The following is a 6,842-nucleotide window of genomic DNA, read 5'->3' as shown; positions in this document are numbered from 1 at the left end:
AGCCGTGGCCGCTGAGCCTGCGCGTCCGGAGCCTGTGCTCCGCAACGGGAGAGGCCACAACAGCGAGAGGCCCGCGTACCGCAAAAAAAAACCAAAAAAACCCCAAAAAAACCCCAAAGAAAAACAAAAACATTAGTGGTGCACGGTGGGATTGTAGATAATTTGAGACACTTTTTGGTTTCACTTCTCTTCATTGCCTGATTTGTCTACAAAAGCATAGATTCTCTCTGTAATATATTTTTAAAGGAGGCCGCTGCCTGGGAACCACCAGCAGCACCCTGTGCTGATTTCCGAGCACCGTGAGCCTTGGGAGTGGCCGCGTTCTAGGCAGACCTCAAGCTGGCCCATTGGGAGGGGCTGGGGCCAGGCAAGAGGGGGAGTGTCACGGGCTATGGGGACCTGTGGGATGTCCAGACCCCATATCCCTGACCGGAGGTGCCCTGTCTCCCCTGAGGTCAGGGCACCCCTCTCACCCACTCGCCATGAGCCTGGGGGCTGGGTGGGGACCACGTGCCTGTGCGTTACCCAGACCCCCTGCAGATTCTGCCATTTGCTTGGACTCTCCATGTGGTTTGAGCAGGTCTTAAATAGAGCAAGCCAGACGCATTACTCCAGGGTGGACCATCCTGAGATTGACAGGACCCAGGCGGACGTGGCAGTGCACAGAGTACCATGACCACCCCTGCTGCCCCCTGTGGACAGTTTGAGCCAGGAGGTCATCGCTCCCTCACTCATTCCCCCGCCTCCTGGGGTCATTGCAGGGGGCCTGGAGGTTCTGTGTGAGGAAGCCTCTCAGACGGGGATGGGACAAAGCAGAGCTGGACGGTGGTGTTTAAAAGGCACTCAGTGACCCACAGGCTGCGGTGAGAAGGAACAGTTTCCAAGACCAGTGGGTCCCTTGCTGGGAGTCTGGAGAAAGCTGTATGAGGAGTTTTAGCCACTCCAAGGGGACTTGGGGCCTGAGTCCAGAGTGAGGGCCCTGGACTCGGCTGTGGTTCCAAGCGGCATCCACTTTCTCGAAATCTGAACCTTCCCTGGGCATCCATAGCCCGCCAGGCCGGGGTCACAGTCACGTCCTCTGAGGAGGAACTGGCCCAGGAATCTGCTCTTGCTTAACCGGCCGGGACTGGAGGAAACACAGGTCTCCAGACTCCAGATTTCCCAGGGATCAGATCCACCACTAAAGCCCTGATAAAAGGACACGTTGCTTTGGGGTCTTGACTAAATTATAAGTATTATGACTTGAGACCCCCAAGTCCTGTAGGGGCTCCATGCAGGCGGGCTGTGTTAGAAATATTGGTGGTAGGACAAGATTTCTGCTTTTGTTTCCAGGCTCAAGGAGATTTACTGAAAACCAGAACCTCGCTCGTGGTGTCTGGTCGGGACACGAGGCTCGTGTCACGGTGCATCCTTCTGCATCACGAGAAGCGCTGACCATCACTGAGAATCCAGTGGTTCCAGTGACTGAGGATACAAAACCCTTTGCAACGCAAACCGTAGAGAGAAAATGTTTCTCATAAGCATTGGAGCAAATTGGGGAAGAGGGTGCACATGGGTCGCGGTGAATGTGACGGATTGCACCAAGTGTCCCTGGTGCAGCGGCCGCTGTCAGCGGGAGAGGGCCATCACAGAGTCAGCAGATCCTTCTCAAAACATGGAGGCAGAACGTCCTGCGGGTGGACCAAAAGCCACCTCCGTAGTCCTCTTCCAAAAGGTGGAGCCCAAATTCCAGACCGAGCTGAAGGTCCTGACCCTGGGACTGATTTTGCAAACAAGAGCCAAACTGACTCAGGGTGAACGCGGGGCGGCAGGCAGGGGAGCAGGGTTGAAGGGTCCTGGCGGAGCTCCAGCGCGAGTGATGGTTCAAAGGACCCGCCCTGCCTAGACGCCTCGGGGAAAGTCGTCTGGCCCCTCAAGCCACGAGGAAGCCACAAGAGTGCCCCCGCTGCTCCCGCCCCGGCCACTGGGCCACGGACCAAGCCCCGCTCCCTCCCCGAGGGCTCTGGATAACTGGTGATTCTGTTACTCGGGAGCCTCTGCCACGGGTCCTCCGCCACCGTCTACTCTCCTCGGAGTGTGGGAACATTCGTCATTCTCATATTCATCTTTTCGAAAAGATTCCTTTCCTCCAATTCTTCTTGAGCAGTGACCCCCAAAACCAATGGCATAACAGCATGGTTCCGGGGTCACGGGCAAGGGCCTCTGTCTCTGGACTGTAAAGTAGGGGTCGCAGCCCATCTCTCAGACGTGCTACAGTTAATATCACTTATTTTAGAAGTTCTCCTTCTCTACATTGTTGGACAAATTCCACTGTCTTTCATTTGATTAATTCAAAGCCCGTTAGGATTTGGGGAGGACGCTGGGTCTCCGTAAAGACAAGGCGGCGTGGCCGACTGGTGGTCTGCTGCAGTCTGGTTCTGCCACATGTGACCTGGGTGGGGGCTGGACAGGGGGCAGTGGGCACACATCGAGGGCAGGATGGAGAATGGAGACTGTGGGCGTCTCCCCAGGACCTAAGGCTGACCACTGAGGGGCCAGCGGGCAAGGGGGATGCCCCATCAACTCACACCAGCAGTGGCCACAGGCATTCAGAGAAATCAGTTGCCACCCTCCCTCCCACGGGGCCATCTCGGTGCCCGTCCCTGAGCTGGACACCACGGGCAGGTGTGGGGTCTGGTCTCGGGGGGGCGTGCTGCCTGGGAGCCCGGGGGGAGATTCTGCAGAAGTCTGGTAAGACAGTGGCTCGGGCTGGGACTGAGAGACAGGGAATGTGAGAGGGTCGGGGACATATTTAGGCTGAGAATTGAGGCCTTAGGGCTGATTGAGGGGGGAGGTGGCAGCGATGGGGAAGTGGGTGACTATCTTTGTGAAGAGACGGCTCAGCCTCCCTCCCTTCCTGGCCCCCCAGACGTGGGCGGTTTATGCCTCCGGGTAACTTGGCTATTGCTTCACCCCGAACAATTCCATGGAGCATAAAAATCTTATTTTTTGAAAGCTGTAAACAATGACACATAGTCTAAATGGTCAATGCCAAGTTCAACAAAATAAAGACTCAAAAACATCAGAATTCCAACTTCCATGGAGGTGCATTCTAAGAGAAAGATGCATTCTGGCCATTCTCTTTGATCCTCAAGTGAGAGCCCGTGTCCTGTGTTTATTGTTACTGTTGGTACAGACTGGCCTGGTTCTACATAAATTTAACTTAATGGTCCTTTGGTCATGAGGCTCGTCTTCCACAGGCTCGTCTTCCACCTGTAGCTCTGCAGCTGAGAGCACTGTGCTTTGTTTTCACAGAAGCATTGCAGCGCTACAGGGGGAAATGAGGCCAAGCTGTGCCCTGAAGGGCTTCCTTGGTGCCACAGGGAGGGAAACCCTGTGTTCCCATGTCAGTTATCATAAGGACAAGGGCAGAAGTGATGTGTGAGGGGAGGGCAGGGATGAGAGGGAGGCGCCATGTGGACACCTGGGGCGAGCACTCAGGCTTGAGGGAATGGCAGGTGCAAAGGCCCTGGGGCAGGGAGAACAGCTGATGGGGCCACTGGGTTGGGGGTAGAGGCACAATACAAATTAAAACAATGAGATACAAGTTCACTCCTGGCAAAGCGACAAAAGTTAAAAGTCCGAGAATCCAAGTCTTGGGGACCAGGTGGGGAACTGGGAATTCTCAGACTCCACTGATGGGAATAGAAACTGGCTCGGCTGGAAGGCAGCGGCGATTGCAGATGAGAACAGGGACTGCAGCTGCCGAGGTGGTGAATGGGGCATTCCAGGGCCCGCACCACGGCGCTGCCCTCTATCCCATGGCTGCCTCAGCCAGGCCCCTAATCCCCCCCATCCATCCATCCTACTCATCTCCCAGATGGAGCTCAACCCAGCCTGAAGGGGACCAGGGGACAGGGATGTAGGCGCACGTGGTCACTCGGACAGCAGGCCACAGCAGTGGTTTCCCGTCCCGTACAGCCTGGGCATGGATACCAAGTGCTTCACTGGGTCTGTGGATGTGGAGAAGGGGGTGGAGGAGTGCAGAACTTAAAAGAGCAGAAACAGGACAGACCTAGGGACCCTGGGTGGAGGAGGGGGCACCGACACATTCTGAACAAGAACCCCAGATGTGGGACCAGTGGGCACCAAGGCTGAGACCAGACGCCCAGGCCCGACACTGAGCCCACCCCGCTGTCTGTGTGGTCCTGGGCAGCTTCCTTCTGGCGTCCATGTCCCGGTTTTCTCCTCCAAACGATGGGATAACAGCAGCGGCTTCAGCCTTCATGGGGACCAGTGAGGCGCCCCACACAGAAGCCAGGAGAGGCCTTGCTGTTGGAGCCGATGCTTCAGCTTCAGCCGCTGTAACCGAGTGAACAGCGAATGACCAGCCTGACCACAGAGGGGTGGGCGCTGTCTATGGGGAGAGTCTGCACCTTCTCCCTCTCTTCCTTCTCTTCCTCCTACAGGGCTGGTCCTCTCCTACTCACAGCCCTCGTGGAGGCATCTCGTGATGTCAGCTCCAAGAACCTTTCTGGGCATTTAGAACAGGGGTCAGCAGCCTATGACCCTCGGCACAAATGTAGTTCCACCTGGTTGTGCATAGCCAGGGGTTTTGTTACTGGCCAGACCCAAAACCGAACTCAGGCTGCTCGTCGCTCAAAAGTCAATGCTCCAGAGACAAGGGCTGGTAGAAAAAGAAGGATGTTTTATCTACGAAGCCGGAAACCTGGGGAGATGGCGGACTAGCATCCCCCAAACCGTCTCCCCTTTGTCAGTTAGAGGGAAAGGGGTTTTATAGGGAAAAACCGGGACATTTCAGGGGTGTATGGCGGGGGCTACATGCAAAACAGCACGCCAAGCTCTGCAATCATCTTGATTGTCATCTTGGTCGTGTGGTGGTCTGGTCAGTGTCATCTTGATTGTTTTCAGCACAGTTAATCTTCCGTTCCAGGGTCAGTTTTTTCCCGTTTCCCTGAGACCACTTCTCGGAATTATGCAGGTCACAAACTCAGGGCTGCAAGGGATGGGGCAGCTGGTGTCATGGCTGCAGTCTGGTCATCATGAAGTTAGCTTTTTCCTCTGGTGGCGGTTATAGTATCTGCAAAACAGTTTAGGAATGTGTCTCGGATACTGTTATCTGTGTCCTTCAGGGAGGAACTAGGAGTCCTGTGATTCTATCGTCCTGATTATTAACTGCTTGAGCCTGCTCTTTTGTGACTCAGGGGAGGCCTGGGAGACTTCAGCTTTTCTACAAATGAGAGGCAGGCAGAAGACATGGGGGTGGGAGCTGTCCCGGGGAAGGTCCCACAGGGTCCTGCTTGATTACAGTTTTTACATTTTTAGTTTTTTTTTTTTTTGGCCATGTCATGCAGCTTGTGGGATCTTAGTTCCCTGGCCAGAGATTGTACTTGACCCCCGGCAGTGGAAGCGCGGAGTCCTAACTACTGGACTGCCAGGGAATTCCCAGTTTTTACATTTTTAGGTGGTTGGGAAAAAAAAAACAAGAGGATATTAATATTGCATGACATGGGAAAATTCAAAGTCCAGTGCCCACAAACCCCGTTTACTTGGCACAATGAGATGCCCACCTGCTTGTGTTTGCCTGCACCTGTGTTCACGCCTCGGCTGCTGGTGACCAGTGTGACAGAGACTGAATGGCTCTCGAAGGCTGACCACTTATGTCTGCTCCTTGCAGAAGGCGACCGTGGCCGACAGGACTGCCCAGCAAGGAAGCCGGGTCAGCCCGAGGGTCAGCAAGGGTGCGGCCACCCTCTGTGCCTGTTTCACCAGCAGGGACCTCCTGACCTAACTTGGCTTTTCCTTTCCACTGCCATGCTAGCCGGTCTGGAAGCCAAGGGTGGACGGCGCTCAAGAGAAACTTGGGGATGCGGGGGACAAGGCGCCTGGAGTGACGTGGGCAGCTCGTGGTCAGAGATCCCAGGTCTGGTGGCCCAACAGCAGTGACAATGCCTCCCTGCCATCCCAGCCTCTGGGAATGTTCACCCACAGCTCCTGGGACCATTTGGGAAAAGCTTAACTCGGGGAGGTCTTTCCAACAAGCGGGTTGGCCATGTGCATCTTGAGTTCATCATGGGTCCGATTTTAGGCATTTTTCTCATTACTTTCACAAAAACCTCAGAGTCAAGAAAAATCATGCAGTCCTACGGTGGTCAGTGAGCTGAATGGGTGACCGAGTGGCCCTGAATTGCGTGAGCCTGGGCCGTGGACGGGTGTCTGGTGTCCTCCGGCTCTGATGAGGACAACCCCTAGGATTGGCCAGGCACAGGAGCATCAGACATGGGGGCTCCAGTCCCCCCAATCCACCCTCATGCTCCCTTCAGACAGTCGTGATGCACGGACCCAACTCATGTGATCCACTTCCTACCAGGCTGGTGGAAAGAGCCAGGGGTGGGGCGCTAATGCACATGAACATGAACACTGAAACATCCCCATGTGCTTTAGAAGATGCTTGTTTACCTAAAGGATCTTTTCAGGGTGAAGTGGGGTCAGCAGTGCTATTTTTATGCTCATTTCTATTTGTTTATTTATGTACTTATATGTTATGAAATATTTCAAACATACAGAAAAGTACCTCAAATTATTTACAAATGACGATTTGTGTTTTTTTTTCATTGTGGTAAAATATACAGAACATACCATTTAGCCATTTTAGCCATTTTTAAGAGTGCAGTTCTCTGGCATTAAGCACATTCATGTTGTTGTTGTTGTTGTTTTTAAACATCTTTATTGGAGTATAATTGCTTTACAATGGTGTGTTAGTTTCTGCTTTACAACAAAGTGAATCAGTTATACATATACATATGTGCCCATATCTCTTCCCTCTTGCGTCTCCCTCCCAC

Source organism: Physeter macrocephalus, chromosome 14 (assembly GCF_002837175.3).
Source record: "Physeter macrocephalus isolate SW-GA chromosome 14, ASM283717v5, whole genome shotgun sequence".
Taxonomy (NCBI): domain Eukaryota; kingdom Metazoa; phylum Chordata; class Mammalia; order Artiodactyla; family Physeteridae; genus Physeter; species Physeter macrocephalus.
Note: the sequence above shows the minus strand (reverse complement) of the source record.